We start from the raw sequence: 17,469 nt of genomic DNA, 5'->3' as shown, positions 1-17,469 counted from the left end.
GTTAACAGTGCACCAATAATCCTTGCATCGGTTTTACCAACAGTACGACCAACCGTTGTACAGCCAGACTAACAGAAGCTTGTACATTACATTTATTTATCGACAAGACTGACCTTTTTACTGTACCGTTACAAGTAATTCACTCCATCCCATTGTTCTGTTACGACAATTAATTATCTATCTTACTGTTGTATCAGAGAGAAAGAGAGAGAGACAGAGAGAGAGACAGAGAGAGAGACAGAGAGAGAGACAGAGAGAGAGACAGAGAGAGAGACAGAGAGAGACAGAGAGAGAGACAGAGAGAGAGACAGAGAGAGACAGAGAGACAGAGACAGAGAGACAGAGAGAGACAAAGAGACAGAGAGAGACAGAGAGAGACAGAGAGAGACAGAGAGAGACAGAGAGAGACAGAGAGAGACAGAGAGGGAGAGACAGAGAGGGAGAGAGAGAGAGAGAGAGAGAGAGAGAGAGAGAGAGAGAGAGAGAGAGAGAGAGAGAGAGAGAGAGAGAGAGAGAGAGAGAGAGAGAGAGAGAGAGAGAGAGAGAGACAGACAGACAGACAGACAGAGACAGAGACAGAGACAGAGATAGACAGACAGACAGACAGACAGACAGACAGGCAGACAGACAGACAGACAGACACAGACAAACTGAGACAGACAGTAAAACAGAAAGACACATTAATCACTAGCTTGCAGCAATGTTGACCTGAGGCAGGTGATGCCAGGTTGCGTCTGCCTCTAAGGAGACACAAATGACAGTCTCTGCACATGATGATATTACTTCTGGTGTTGCTGTCAGGATGAATGGAAGTGTCTTAACACCTCACGGTGATGTTGATCTCCCTGGCGTTGAAATATGATTCTGCGATGACAGTAAAGAATCAAGTAGAGAACCTTGCAATCATGTAATCCACCAAGCTTGTATGTACTGTACACAAGTGTCTACAAAACAGTATACAAATAAAGTACAAGCTCGTCCTTCGCAGTAGTAGACACAACTTTCTTGGACTGCCTGCCAAATCATCCAGTTTTTAGACAGAAGAACCTTAAAAGGCAAATCGTCTCTCGCTTTAGTCCCGCTTCCTTGGACCTGCAATTTCAGCAAAGCCTTCAGTGGTGGTCATACTGTTATGATTATGGCCAATGTTATCAAGATTTCCCCACATGGCTAGAGGAAAACATAAAGAGAGAGCAATTATAAAACAAGACGGGCAACCATCAGCAGTTTCACTCTAGCTGCATCATTTTAAAGAGTAATCATCAAAAATTATTCATTACATAACTGGCTTGTGTTTAGAACACGTGCTGACAATATTACTTATATGAAGTGAATTATCAAAACGGATTTTATCCATGTTATTTATATACCAAATACCAATATAATTAAACTGAATACATATATATATATATATATATATATATATATATATATATATATATATATATATATATATATATATATATATATATATATATATATATATATATATATATATATATATATATATATATATATATATATGTCCTTCCGATTTTGGTTTAACTAACAACGCTCTTCTTGCCGAATAAAGCCAGCGAAAATTTGTGTATGAAATAATTTCGCAAAAATCATTCTGAACCTAACGAAAAAAAAATTTCATTACCTTTTTTATTTATTAAATTATTGTAAACTTATCTAAAATATATTTAGTTGGATTAGACTAAATTAAATTGCGCTTGTTATAATAAGGTTAGGCAAATTTTCTAAGGTACTTTTGGCAAAAACATTATTAATTTTTACATTAACATAAATGAAAAAAAAAATCTTTAAATGTACAATAGAAAATTTTAAAAAGAACTTAATTTTAAATGAGTTCTTGCTAATTGACCAATTTTCCCTATTCGTCACGGCATGAATATATATATATATATGTCGTGCCGAATAGGCAGAACTTGCGATCTTGGCTTAAATAGCAACGCTCATCTTGCCATATAGGACAAGCAAAAATTTGTGTATGCAATAATTTCGCCAAAATCATTCTGAACCTAACGAAAAAAATATACTTCACTGTGTTTGTTTAGTATTAAATTATTGTAAACATATCTAAAATATATTTAGTTGGGTTAGGCTAAAATAAATTGTTCTTGTTATAACAAGGTTAGGTAAGTTTTCTAAGTTCCTTTTGGTGCAAAATAATAATTTTTTACATCAACAATAATGAAAAAAATCTATCTTTAAACGTATAAGCGAAAATTTTAGAAAGGACTTAATTTTAAACGAGTTCTTGCTAATTGACCAGTTTTACATATTCGGCACGACATATATATATATATATATATATATATATATATATATATATATATATATATATATATATATATATATATATATATATATAAATATATATATATTTATATATATATATTATATATATATATATATATATATATATATATATATATATATATATATATATATATATATATATATATATATAGATATGTCGTGCTGAATAGGCAGAACTTGCGATCTTGGCTTAAATAGCAACGCTCATCTTGCCATATAGGACAATCAAAAACTTGTGTATGCAATAATTTCGCCAAAATCATTCTGAACCTAACGAAAAAAATATACTTCACTGTGTTTGTTTAGTATTAAATTATTGTAAACATATCTAAAATATATTTAGTTGGGTTAGGCTAAAATAAATTGCGCTTGTTATAATAAGGTTAGGTAAGTTTTCTAAGATTCTTTTGGTGCAAAATTAATTTTTTTACATTAACATTAATGAAAAAAATATATCTTTAAACGTATAAGAGAAAATTTCGGAAAGGACTTAATTTTAAATGAGTTCTTGCTAATTCACCAGTTTTACATATTCGGCACGACACACACACACACACACACACATATATATATATATATATATATATATATATATATATATATATATATATATATATATATATATATATATATATATATATATATATATATATATATATATATATATATATATATATATATATATATATATATATATATATATATATATATATATATATATATATATATATATATATATATATATATATATATATATATATATATATATATATATATATATATATATATATATATATATATATACATCGTGTTAAGGTTACCATAGCGTATTAAAGTGTCTCTTTTCCAACTAATTAGTAATCACTCATCTTTGCACCTAAACTGTACCTCTGTGCTTGCACTATAATGTTGCACCTGCATTTTTCCTTTGCACCGACGTTATACCTTTTTCTATACTTACACTTAGCATTTGCATTTGCACTATGCCTTTGTTCCATCATTATACATTCGCAGCAACATGATTACATTGCACCAATATCATACCTTTGCACCGACTTTATATGTTTGCACTAGTATTATACCTTACCAAACATTTACACCTACACTATACCTTTACTCCTTCACAATTTTGTTGCGCCTCCACTAGACTGGTTGTTACGATGCTTAAAAAAACTAACCCAGTTGAATATACAGTATTTGTCTTAGATTTTGATCAGATATAATACTAGTCTATTACAAGTGCTTTGTATATGATAATACATGGTATATGAATACGGACAATGTGTATGTAAAAATATACAAAGTACATTTTATGGAAATTGTATTCAGGACATCTTGTCACTTGTAAAACAAGATTTTTAAGTCATTTGAGCAAAATGTCGATATGGGATAATGAAGAGGAAGTTTTTGTGATGTGCAGCAGTACTGGAGAAAAGTTCAGTTTAATGTCTGTTCACGACGATGTGTCTTACTGGACAACTGTAGTGCCAGAGGCTTGGCTAATCGAAATCTTATTGAATTCTGAACAGTAGTTTTGGAAGCTATGTCAAGAGCAGTTTCTATACATTTTCTCTTGTATTAGTCATCCTTTTAAATGACTGCTTTGGCCTCTGTTCATTTCATCAAGTGATTACAGAAGTTATCCTAGCGCAACACAAGGTTATTATTTGCATATCTGAAATCACCTTGTGTTTTTTATGAGAGATGAAAGGTTTCTGGTAATTTCTCCTACATTTTTTTATCACAACCTCCACATGGAATTTCATACATCCCGTTGTTCTTGACTGTGCCTGGTTTTTCTTTATTTTGTGAGTTCCCTTATACTGCATGATGCTATGACTGATACCTTGCTGATGGCATAATTTAGTAACTTCGTAATATTGATAGACACGCTACCTGTGAGAAAGGTTAAGTATCTGTCTGTGTTGTTTTCATTGGCTCTCTGTTCTCTGTTGCTTTTCATCTGCAGTCTTGTATGAATTATGAGGGATATAGTAATTACAAGAGAAAAAATGTGTCTGCGTACCCACAGAATATGCAAAACTATCTTTGTGAAATTACATTATCCCACATTATTTATGCACGTCAGTAGCACACCTGACTTCCCTCTCCCACTTATTTGTTATGCTCTCCATATGTATCGCTTTTGATTTGAGTGTTGCTCAGGTGAAACGTTGTCTTCAATAATGTATATTTATCACCTAAACCTGTACTCTGTGTCTTTTGACAAACTAGGCACATCAATACCGACAAACTGTGGAATATTGAAAAAAAAAACGTACGCAACACTTAGAACATTTTAATCAAGAGTTCAGTGAATGTTACGTTTGATAAAATAGTGTAGACACTAGGTGTAAACAGTGTAGATATCTGGTGTAGACACTATACAGGCTCCTATTATGAACGTCTGGTACAAGTGTTCTTAACAGGGCTAATTGATTTCTAAGTTTTTTATCATAATACAGCTCTGTCTGTCTCACAGACTATGAGACGAATCTCTGGTTTTTGTTGAACAGAATGAATATTAACATACAGAGTATAATGACAAGGTTAATGATGTCCTACGTGAGGAACCTTTCATATATGTGAAGATAGAGATCCCTGTACCTACAATTACAAGGAAACAATGGGAGGAAATATTATTTGAAGTGTACAAGGGTATTCAGAAATAAATTGTGACCATGTTACTAAGGTGCTGAAAATATCTAACTATAAGAGATCTCACAACGAATTAAAATTTATAAAGTAATTTGGATATCGCTGGTCTGGTAATAGAACTGCAGATGAGTGGAACAAGCTGTGAAGTAGCGTTGTTAAAGCTAATTCTCTGAGTAGGATTAAAAATTAGCTAGACACATGAATAGGTATTGTTGAGTGTGAGTAGGACCTGCCTTGGCTCAACCAATAGGCCTATTGCATTGTTCCTCTGCTTTTATGTTTTTATCATCAGTACACCTGGCATCTCATGGAGGGATTTTAAGAGGTAGAAAACTGTTGTCGGTTTTTTCTAACGTATTTCTTAATACCCTGAAAACAAATTAATCCATTTGCCTTCTATGAGTTATTTAATATCAGTCTAGTATTCCAATTACCAAAGAGACTCGTTCCGCTCAGTCTGTCACTCTGAACATCCTCTGCTCGCACCCTGTACTGGCCTAAAGATTTCCCCATAACACCAATGCTGTATTCCCAATAGACTAGGCCGCTCCATTACCTTCGGTTATACCTAGGTGAGTATCCCCTCTTGCTTCAGTTTGCCCGTCTCCCATGTTCTGTGTTGTGCCCACCCCTGCCCATGACAGGGAGCCCCTTAAACCCTGATTTTATGGCCTCCCACCCTTGTAGCGGTGCCCAAATTAATGTCCTTTTGAGCTCCTGCCCTCTCCATACTGCCCACTGACAGCCCCATTAATTAAAGTGAGAAAGAACTCTGGGCACAGATAGGAGACTCTCCCAAGCTTAAGCATACGTGAAGAAATTTACATCTGGCTGCTCCTTGCGATCGACGCTCTTAGAGGTAACTCATAAGAGCATGAGAAAACAGGAACACTGCGAAGGCCAACCACTCCCTTCTGCCGTACTTGTCCAGCCTATTTTTAAAGTCTGCCAAGTTGTTAGTTTCAGTCAGTCTACTAGCAAGATTGTTTCCACTCATCTACAATTCAAATGTTAAATCAGTACTTTTCTATATCCTCTAAAATTCTGATTTTTTCTTCCAAATTGAAACCAGGTGTTTTGAATTCTTTCCTAGTTACATATCTTCATCACCCTTTTTATTTGTTAGGTAAAAGGACACAAGTGTAACTAATGTAACATTTTATTGTGGCAACGTTTCGCTCTCCAGGAGCTTTGTCAAACCGTTTCGCTCCTGGGGAACGAAACGTTGCCAACATAAAATGTGTCCTTTTACTTAACATGTCGTCGATAATTCTACCAATATTAGTACACCCTTTTTTATTTCCTTTATACCTGTCTTTCACTAGCATATCTCAACCTTATCTCTCCCTCATTCAAGAGATCCCAGATTCGCCGATCGCCAGAAAAACTTCATCCCACATCAAAAACAGCGAGATATGATTATGCCCTTTATTTATATGTCGATTTTGTGTTTCGCAGCAAAACATACGAGCCTTAACTTTGCTAAAAAATTTTTTGCTGGGCCTCCTTAAAGTGAATTAGACTTTATTCCATCTACTAACCTGGAGAGTTAGCAGTCCATGATAACTCAATGAAGCCAATGAGAGATGTTTTTTTTTGGGGGGGTTTTTTAGTGCATCAGCTCATATGTTATTATTCCGTCGAGAGACACGATATTCAAAGTGACCTCATAACAGTCTACTAGACGTTAACTTACCGAGTATCGTGGAAATTTCGCTAAAATAGAGATATTCCCGGTGTTTTTCACTTATCCATGTACGAAAGGTTTGTGTGTAAGACATACAAGAAATGTTTACATGTAAGACATGCATGTCAGTTGTGGCTAAAAGGCACGTGAGCAAATACTTGGGACATTTTTTAAATGGAAAGGCTTTGGTTCTGGGACTTTGTTCTCTCCTGAAAAAGGTCTCAGGACACTGAGGTCTTAAGTGTTTATTTATGTGTCTTGAGTCACAGCCTATTAGCATTATATACCAGGTCTTCACCATACGAGTCAGTGTTGTCACCATTAAAATTAGCCTGAGTAATCCCCGCCATCCTCCATCTTCCATCGGAAGATGGAGGATGATGGAGGAAGATGAGAGTGGATGAACAGACACACAAAACGAGAAAGTAAGCCATTATTATAACAATGTTTTGCTGAGGGGGCCAAACGTCGTTAAAATAAATACTTACGCTGTTCTATCTGTCTTTTCATCAATCAATATATATATATATATATATATATATATATATATATATATATATATATATATATATATATATATATATATATATATATATATATATATATATATATAATATATATATATATATATATACATACATATATATATATATATATATATATATATATATATACATATATATATATATATATATATATATATATATATATATATATATATATATATATATATATATATATATATATATCCGACTGATATTTATCCTGTTTATCATAGGCAAATTCCATTCAGATTACCAGATATTCACCACTGTCGCATACAAATCTATCACAGTCTCACGCTGTATAAATCCCAGCCCAACAAATAGGCTCCGGGATTAACTTATCAAGCGTCACGTCGTTCCATTTTTACGTGAATTCGGATTGCAGTGGAACGGCGAGTGAATGGAACGGTGAATGAATGGAACGAGTGAGCGGAACGATGAGTGGATATGACGAATGAACAGAACGACGAAAGAACGAAATGATGGAAGAACAAAACAGCAAGTGAACGAAAGGAGGAGGGAACCGAAATATAAGAGAACTAAACGACAAGTAAACAGAAGAGACGTGTTAACGTTAGGACGACTGCAAAGAACGACGACGGCAGGAGCCCGTTTGAGGAAGGCGGCAGCGGCCGGCACCGTGGACCCCTCGTGGCAGCACCTTGACCCCGAGTGACGGTGGTGCTACACCAGGGTGCCAAGTGGGGTCAGCTGTGGCACTGAGGGTCAGCGGGTGCAAGTGGCGGGAGGAATAAGGGGGGAGGGGGAGAAGGGGTTTATAGAAGGCCACTTCCTGCCTTGCCTATACACCACAGTAGTGTCTTGCGAGAGAGAGGCCGCTGAAGCACCGGTCCAGCCATATACTCCTCGTCAACATGAGCTTCGGCGAGAGAGCTGCACTGCTTCTCTTCCGACATTATTACTTCGTCAGCGATTATCACGAAACATCTCATTTTTACAAATCCGCGTATTACTGCATATTGCATTGATTATTGAAAATCGATGTTTATGGCGGTAAGATGGGACGATTTGAGCGTGCGCTTGCGTCCTCCTTGAAGGGGCGGGGATAGTGACGAGTGGAGCGCCCCTCCCGCCCACACCTCTGCGCTAAGGAACACGGATACACGCCCACGACACACGCCCACGAGGAGAGGGGTGTGGCATTGGGGGTGAGGCTCGGGTGTGCACTTACCTGAGAGAGCAGAGCGTGCGGTGTCTGGCCGGGCAGGATCACCAGTGAGGATGGTGTTGCAGGCTGCCCAGGGCACGGCCAGGGCACACAAGTCCGTGCAACATCAACGCAAGGAGCTCTCTCCTAGTCGCCCCCCTTGCACCCAAGCTTCGCACATCATGCACCGGTCCTCGGCCCCAACCTCCAGCTACCCCGCGACAGGAAAAAATCAATGTGCAACTAGAAATTAGAGGCTAAAACAAGCGTTGATGCTAAAAAGGCAGGTGGTCGTACCTCCGCCAGGCCGGGCAGGGGAGGAGCCAGGAATACATGTCATAACCCCCACATCACTGTGATGGTGGGGGACCACCCCAAGCCTCCCCCACCTACTCTCCCTCATCCTCCTCTCTCCCGTATCCTTTTCTCCTCTTTTATTATTCTCTTCTTTCCTTTTGCTCCTTCCTTGTCGCTCCTTCTCCTCCCCCCCAGTCGCTTCTTCTTCTTAGCCTTATCTCCGGCTCTCTCATCCACCTCCTCCTTCTCAAATTCCTCTTCTTCTTCTTCCTCCTCCTCCTCCTCCTCCTCTTCCTCCACCTCCTCCTCCTCCTCCTCTTCTTCCACCTCCTCCTCCTCCTGTTCCCCCATTCCTTCCCACTTTTCCTCCCTGATGTTACTGGTGTTGTTATTACCAACCTGGGTGTCTTACTCAGGCAGCACCCCTCCTGCATGCACGCAGTATCTCGCCATGAATGCAAGCAGACCACTTCCCTGCATGGAGGTAGCACCACTCACTACGTGCGGACAGAATATCATTCCCTGCATGCAGGCAGCACCCCTCCTTGCATGCACGGAGCACCCCTCCCTGAATGCATGAAGCACCCTTCCTTATGTACTGGCAGTACCCCTCCCTACGTGCAGGCAGTACCCCTCCCTACGTATAAGTAGCACCCCTCCCTGCGTGCAAACATCACCCCTCTCTGCGTGCAGGCAGCATCCCTCCCTGCATGCTGCAGGCAGCACCATTAACTGCAAGCATGGAGCACCTCTCCCTGCATTCACGGAGCATCCCTCCCAACATGCAGGTAGCACCTCTCCCTGCATGCAAGCAGCACCCTGCCATGAAAGCATGCAGGGCACCCTCCTGAAAGCAGGCACCTCCCCCCTCCGTACGTGCGGACAGCACCACTCCCTGCATACATGAAGCACCCTTCCCTGTATACATGGAGCGCTCCTCACTATATGCAGGTATCAACCCTCCCTACGTACAGGCAATACCTCTTCCTGCGTGCAGGCAGCACCCTGACATGAATACAAGCAGAGCACCTTCCTGCATGCAGGCAGCTCCTATCCCGACGTGCAAACAGCACTACTCCCTACATGCAGGCAGCATCCCTCCATTTATGCATGGAGCACCCCTCTATGCATACTTTAAGCACCCCACCCTACGAGCAGGCATCACTCTTCCCTAGGTAGAGGCAGCATCCCTCATTGCGTGCAGCCAACATCATTTATTGCATGCATGGAGCACCTCTCCATGCTTTCATAGGCACCCCTCTGCATGCATGCAGGCAGCACCTCTCCCTGCATGCAAGGAGGGGTGCTCAATGCATGCATGGAAATACCTCTCCTTGTATGCATGGAGCACCACTCCCTTCGTGCAAGCATCACCACTTCCTGCGTGCAGGAATCACCTCTACCTTCATGGAAGCAGCTGCCCCTATTTGTAGGCAGGTAAAACCCCCTCTCTGCGAGCAAGCAACTGCCCATCCCTGCATGCATACAGCTGCCTCTCCCTGTATGCAAGCAACCTCTTTCTCTTTCTGCATATATACAGCTACCCCTCCCTGTATGAAGAGAATACCCCTCCCTGCATGGAAGCAGCTGCTCCTCCCTGCATACAATCGGCTCCCTTCCCTGCAAGTATGTAGGTGCCCCTTCATACACGCAGGCAGATCGCCTCCCCCCCATGCATGCAGGCAGAGGATCTCCCTCCCTGAATACAGGCAGAGTACCTCTCTCCTTGCATGATGGAAGCTTATCTCCCTCCCTGCATGAAGGCAGGACATCTCCCTCCCTGCATGAAGGCAGGACATCTCCCTCCCTGCGTGAAGGCAGAACACTTCTCTTCCTGCAAACAAGTAAATCACCTCCATGCATGCAGGAAGAGCACCTCCCTCCCTCCCTGCTTGTAGGCAGAGCATCTCCCTGCATGCAGGCAGAACACCCCCTTGCATGCAGGCAGAACACCCCCTTGCATGCAGGCAGAACACCCCCTTGCATGCAGGCAGAACACCCCCTTGCATGCAGGCAGAACACCCCCTTGCATGCAGGCAGAACACCCCCTTGCATGCAGGCAGAACACCCCCTTGCATGCAGGCAGAACACCCCCTTGCATGCAGGCAGCTATCACTGTCATTCTCGAGAAGGCTTTTGACCAATTTATGTCTTGTAACACCACAGCCAAGTCTGCTTAAACAGTCACCACCACAGCCAAGTCTGCTTTAACAGTCACCACCACAGCCAAGTCTCTTTTTAAACAGTCACCAGCACAGCTAAGTCTGCTGTAACAGTTACCGTTTCACTAAGAGCTTTCCTAGTTTGTCGTATCAGTTCTTCTCATTTTTACGTGGTTGTCATGTCTTCCCTGGTTCTCCTCCAGTGTTGTTAGATTCAAGTCCGTGAGCCTCTCCTCGTAGCTCCTACCTCACTGAACCTTCTCACTGCATACCTTGCAACTTTCTCCAGTTTCTTAACATGCTTTTTAAGGTTTGATTTCCATGCTGGTTCTGCAAGACAGGTCTAACATGAGCTGTAAACACAACCTTGACATTCCAAAAGGTTACTCTTTGTGTGTGTGTGTGTGTGTGTGTGTGTGTGTGTGTGTGTGTGTGTGTGTGTGTGTGTGTGTGTGTGTGTGTGTGTGTGTGTGTGTGTGTGTGTGTGTGGTTATGCGTGTGTATGTGTGTGTGTGTTTGTGTGTGTGTGTGTGTGTGTGTGTGTGTGTGTGTGTGTGTGTGTGTGTGTGTGTGTGTGTGTACTCACCTAGTTGTACTCACCTAGTTTTGGTTGCAGGGGTCGAGTCATAGCTCCTGGCCCTGCCTCTTCACTGGTAGCTACTGGGTCACTCTCCCTGAACCATGAGCTTTATCATACCTCTGCTTAAAGCTATGTATGGATCCTGCCTCCACTTCCACTTCCTGACTACTCTGTGACTGAAGAAATACTTCCTAACATCTCTGTGATTCATCTGTGGCTTCAACTTCCATCTGTGTCCCCTTGTTGCTGTGTCCAGTCTCTGGAACATCCTGTCTTTGTCCACCTTGTCAATTCCTCTCAGTATTTTATATGCCGTTATCATGTCCCTCTATCTCTTCTGTTTTCCAGTGTCATCAGGTCGATTTCCCTTAACTTCTCCTCGTAGGACATATCCCTTAGCTCTGGGACTAGTCTTGTTGCAAACCTTTGCACTTTCTCTAGTTTCTTTACGTGCTTGGCTAGGTGTGGGTTTGAAACAGGTACCGCATACTCCAATATGGGCCTAACGTACACAGTGTACAGGGTCCTGAACGATTCCTTATTAAGATGTCGGAATGCTGTTCTTAGGTTTGCTTGGGGCCCATATGCTGCAGCAGTTATTTGGTTGATGTGCGCCTCACGAGATGTGCCTGGTGTTATACTCACCCCAAGATCTTTTTCCTTGAGTGAGGTTTTAGTCTCTGGCCCCTAGACTGTACTCCGTCTGCGGTCTTCTTTGCCCTTCCCCAATCTTCATAACTTTGCACTTGGTGAGGTTGAACTCCAGGAGCCAATTGATGGACCTGGCCTGCAGCCTGTCCAGATTCCTTTGTAGTTCTGCCTGGTCTGCGTCCAGATGAATTCTTCTCAACAACTTCACATCATCTGGAAAGAGGGATACTTCGGAGTCTATTCCTTCCGATATGTCGTTCACAAATACCAGAAACAGCACTGGTCCTAGGATTGACCCCTGTGGGACCCCACTCGTCACAGGCGCCCACTCTGATACCTCGCCACGAATCATGACTCGCTACTGTCTTCCTGACAAGTATTCCCTGATCCATTGTAGTGCCTTCAATATTATCCTTGCCTGGTCCTCCAGTTTTTGCACTAATCTCTTGTGTGGAACTGTGTCTAACGCCTTCTTACAGTCCAAGAAAATGCAATCTACCCACCCCCCTCTCTCTTGTCTTACTGCTGTCACCCTGTCATAGAACTCCAGTAGGTTTGTGACACAGGATTTTCCGTCCTTGAAACCATGTTGGCTGCTGTTGATGAGATCATTCCTTTCTAGGTGTTCCACTACTCTCCTGATGATCTTCTTCATGACTTTGCATACTGTACATGTCATTGAAACTGGTCTGTAGTTTAGTGATTCATGTCTGTCTCCTTTTTTTAAAAATTGGGACTACATTTGCTGTCTTCCATACCTCAGGTAATCTCCGTTTCAATAGATGTGTTGAATATTGTTGTTACGGGGTACACATAGCACCTCTGCTCCCTCTCTCAGGACCCATGGAGAGATGTTATCCGGCACCATTGCCTTTGAGGTATCTAGCTCACTCAGAAGCCTCTTCACTTCTTCCTCGGTTGTGTGTACTGTGTCCAGCACTTGGTGGTGTACCCCACCTCTCTGTCTTTCTGGAATCCCTTCTCTCTCCTCTGTGAACACATCTTTGAAACTCATGTTGAGTTCCTCACATACTTCGCGGTCGTTTCTTGTTGTCTGTCCTCCTTCCTGTGTGTGTGTGTGTGTGTGTGTGTGTGTGTGTGTGTGTGTGTGTGTGTGTGTGTGTGTGTGTGTGTGTGTGTGTGTGTGTGTGTGTGTGTGTGTGTGTGTGTGTACTTCCCAATTTGTGGCTTCAGGGGTCAAGTCACAGCTCCTGACCTCGCCTCTTCGCTGGTCGCTACTAGGCCTATTTTCTATCTGCGCCAAGAGCCTAATCGTACTATTTCTTCAAGCTATTTATGTGTCCTGCCTTCATTACTTCACTCTCCAGATTGTTTCCCTTCCTGACATTTGTAAGGCTGACGAAATACTTCGTAACATCCGTATAACTCTAGTCTTGTATTCCATCACTGAAACATCCAGGCCCTGTCCACCTTGTCAGTTCCTCTCAGTATGTTTTTATCATCCCTTTCCCCCAATCCCTTCTGTCCTCCAGTGTCGTCAGGTTGAGTTCCCATAACTCTTTTCATGAAACATACCCCTTAACTCCGGGACTAGTTATGCTGCAAACTTTTTCACTTTCTCTAATTTCTTGACATGCTTAACCAGGTGTGCGTTCAATACTATGGCTGCAGCTGCATATTTCAATCACGAATGTCAAAACGCTATTTTTAGATTTACCAGGCGCCCATGTGCTGCAGCTGTTATTTGGTTGATGTGCGCCTGATGGGATTGCTCTGTATGATGCTCACCTCAAGATCCTTTTCCCTGAGTGAGAGTTGCAGCCTTTGACCCCTTAGCCTGTACTCCTTCCGTGATCTTCGTTTTCCTTTCCCAAGCCTCAAGACTTTGCACTTGGTGGGGTTAAACTCCAGGAGCTAATCGTCGGACCAGGCTTGCAGTCTGCCCAGATCCTCTTGTAGTCTTTCCCGATCCTCGTCCGCTGGTATTCTTCTCACTACTTTCACTTCGTCTGCGAACAGGAACACCTCTGAATAAATCCCTCCATCATGTCATTCACAGGAACAAGACACTTTGTGTAAAGCGCTATACCCGCATAGGTCACCCAGGAAGCCACGACGGGGCTGATTACCATACAGGTAATCAAAGCAGATCTTTGGGCACCACAACTGATAAGATCCCTGCCCCAACTACCCTACCCCATTCACCTATCCCCCCTTCCCCATCCCCTACTATTGTAAACACCCCCTACTCAAACCCCCCACTTCCCCAATCCCCTCTATTGTTATCACCCCCCCCCCCCCAACAGTCTCGTTATCACTGTCATTCGATACATCACTACTGTTATGGTGTGATTTTCTGGCTTTCTTGTGGTGGAGTGTGTGCCTGGTCCACCGCTGGGGTCCACCGCTGGGGTCCACCGCTGGGGTCCACCGCTGGGGTCCAACTTGTGGATCCACCGTGTGAGTCCACCACCGGGGTTCATCGCCGGGGTCCACCACTGGGGTCAACAAATGGTGTCCACCACTGGGATCAACCGTGAGTCTACAGCCAGGGTCCACAGTTTTAGTCCTTACTGCTACCCACCCATCAATATATATATAAGATTGGAGGGAGGGGGTAAAGGAGCTTTTGTGGGCGTTGGACTTGGACTTCCAGCAAGCATGCGTGAGCGTGTTAGATAGGAGTGAATGGAGACGAATGGTATTTTGGACCTGACGAGCTTTTGGAGTGTGAGCAGGGTAATATTTAGTGAAGGGATTCAGGGAAACCGGTTATTTTTATATAGCCGGACTTGAGTACTGGAAATGGGAAGTACACTGCCTGCAATCTAAAGGAGGGGTTTGGGATATTGACAGTTTGGAGGGATATGTTGTATATATTTATACGTATATGCTTCTGAAGTGTTGTATCTGGGCTCCTATGCAAAAACACCTGCCTCGGTGGGAGACGGCCGACTTGTTCATATATATATATATATATATATATATATATATATATATATATATATATATATATATATATATATATATATATATATATATATATATATATATATATATATATATATATATATATATATATATATATATATATATATATATATATATATATATATATATATATATATAAGTTTGTGTGTGTGTGTGTGTTAATTATCATTTTGCCCTAGGCATGTGTCTATGTGTGTGTACTCACCTAGTTGTACTCACCTAGTTGAGGTTGAAGGGGTCGAGTCCGAGCTCCTGGCCCCGCCTCTTCACTGGTCGCTACTAGGTCACTCTCCCTGAACCGTGAGCTTTATCATACCTCTGCTTAAAGCTATGTATGGATCCTGCCTCCACTACATCGCTTCCCAGACTATTCCACTTCCTGACTACTCTGTGGCTGAAGAAATACTTCCTAACATCCCTGTGATTCATCTGTGGCTTCAACTTCCATCTGTGTCCCCTTGTTGCTGTGTCCAGTCTCTGGAACATCCTGTCTTTGTCCACCTTGTCAATTCCTCTCAGTATTTTATATGCCGTTATCATGTCCCTCTATCTCTTCTGTTTTCCAGTGTCGTCAGGTCGATTTCCCTTAACTTCTCCTCGTAGGACATATCCCTTAGCTCTGGGACTAGTCTTGTTGCAAACCTTTGCACTTTCTCTAGTTTCTTTACATGCTTGGCTAGGTGTGGGTTTGAAACAGGTACCGCATACTCCAATATGGGCCTAACGTACACGGTGTATAGGGTCCTGAAAGATTCCTTATTAAGATGTCGGAATGCTGTTCTGAGGTTTGCTAGGCGCCCATATGCTGCAGCAGTTATTTGGTTGATGTGCGCCTCACGAGATGTGCCTGGTGTTATACTCACCCCAAGATCTTTTTCCTTGAGTGAGGTTTTAGTCTCTGGCCCCTAGACTGTACTCCGTCTGCGGTCTTCTTTGCCCTTCCCCAATCTTCATAACTTTGCACTTGGTGAGGTTGAACTCCAGGAGCCAATTGATGGACCTGGCCTGCAGCCTGTCCAGATTCCTTTGTAGTTCTGCCTGGTCTGCGTCCAGATGAATTCTTCTCAACAACTTCACATCATCTGGAAAGAGGGATACTTCGGAGTCTATTCCTTCCGATATGTCGTTCACAAATACCAGAAACAGCACTGGTCCTAGGATTGACCCCTGTGGGACCCCACTCGTCACAGGCGCCCACTCTGATACCTCGCCACGAATCATGACTCGCTACTGTCTTCCTGACAAGTATTCCCTGATCCATTGTAGTGCCTTCAATATTATCCTTGCCTGGTCCTCCAGTTTTTGCACTAATCTCTTGTGTGGAACTGTGTCTAACGCCTTCTTACAGTCCAAGAAAATGCAATCTACCCACCCCCCTCTCTCTTGTCTTACTGCTGTCACCCTGTCATAGAACTCCAGTAGGTTTGTGACACAGGATTTTCCGTCCTTGAAACCATGTTGGCTGCTGTTGATGAGATCATTCCTTTCTAGGTGTTCCACTACTCTCCTGATGATCTTCTTCATGACTTTGCATACTGTACATGTCATTGAAACTGGTCTGTAGTTTAGTGATTCATGTCTGTCTCCTTTTTTAAAAATTGGGACTACATTTGCTGTCTTCCATACCTCAGGTAATCTCCGTTTCAATAGACGTGTTGAATATTGTTGTTACGGGGTACACATAGCACCTCTGCTCCCTCTCTCAGGACCCATGGAGAGATGTTATCCGGCACCATTGCCTTTGAGGTATCTAGCTCACTCAGAAGCCTCTTCACTTCTTCCTCGGTTGTGTGTACTGTGTCCAGCACTTGGTGGTGTACCCCACCTCTCTGTCTTTCTGGAATCCCTTCTCTCTCCTCTGTGAACACATCTTTGAATCTCATGTTGAGTTCCTCACATACTTCGCGGTCGTTTCTTGTTGTCTGTCCTCCTTCCTGTGTGTGTGTGTGTGTGTGTCTGTGTGTGTGTGTGTGTGTGTGTGTGTGTGTGTGTGTGTGTGTGTGTGTGTGTGTGTGTGTGTGTGTGTGTGTGTGTGTGTACTTCCCAATTTGTGGCTTCAGGGGTCAAGTCACAGCTCCTGACCTCGCCTCTTCGCTGGTCGCTACTAGGCCTATTTTCTATCTGCGCCAAGAGCCTAATCGTACTATTTCTTCAAGCTATTTATGTGTCCTGCCTTCATTACTTCACTCTCCAGATTGTTTCCCTTCCTGACATTTGTAAGGCTGACGAAATACTTCGTAACATCCGTATAACTCTAGTCTTGTATTCCATCACTGTAACATCCAGGCCCTGTCCACCTTGTCAGTTCCTGTCAGTATGTTTTTATCATCCCTTTCCCCCAATCCCTTCTGTCCTCCAGTGTCGTCAGGTTGAGTTCCCATAACTCTTTTCATGAAACATACCCCTTAACTCCGGGACTAGTTATGTTGCAAACTTTTTCA

At 42.3% G+C, this 17,469-nt stretch overlaps 1 long non-coding RNA gene across 2 annotated transcripts in view; it reads right to left on the bottom strand.

Annotated features, from left to right (window-relative positions):
- The window catches only part of LOC138851854 (uncharacterized), a 456,203-nt gene extending 447,590 nt beyond the window's left edge, over window positions 1–8,613 (bottom strand). For both annotated transcript variants that reach the window (XR_011391456.1, XR_011391455.1), the window contains exon 1: window positions 8,411–8,613. This is a non-coding gene — a long non-coding RNA (uncharacterized lncRNA). The remainder of the gene's footprint in view (window positions 1–8,410) is intronic.
- Between the last annotated feature and the right edge of the window lie 8,856 nt (window positions 8,614–17,469).

This window comes from Cherax quadricarinatus, chromosome 6, assembly GCF_038502225.1.
Source record: "Cherax quadricarinatus isolate ZL_2023a chromosome 6, ASM3850222v1, whole genome shotgun sequence".
Lineage (NCBI taxonomy): Eukaryota > Metazoa > Arthropoda > Malacostraca > Decapoda > Parastacidae > Cherax > Cherax quadricarinatus.
Note: the sequence above shows the minus strand (reverse complement) of the source record. Positions and strands in the feature narration are given on the sequence as shown.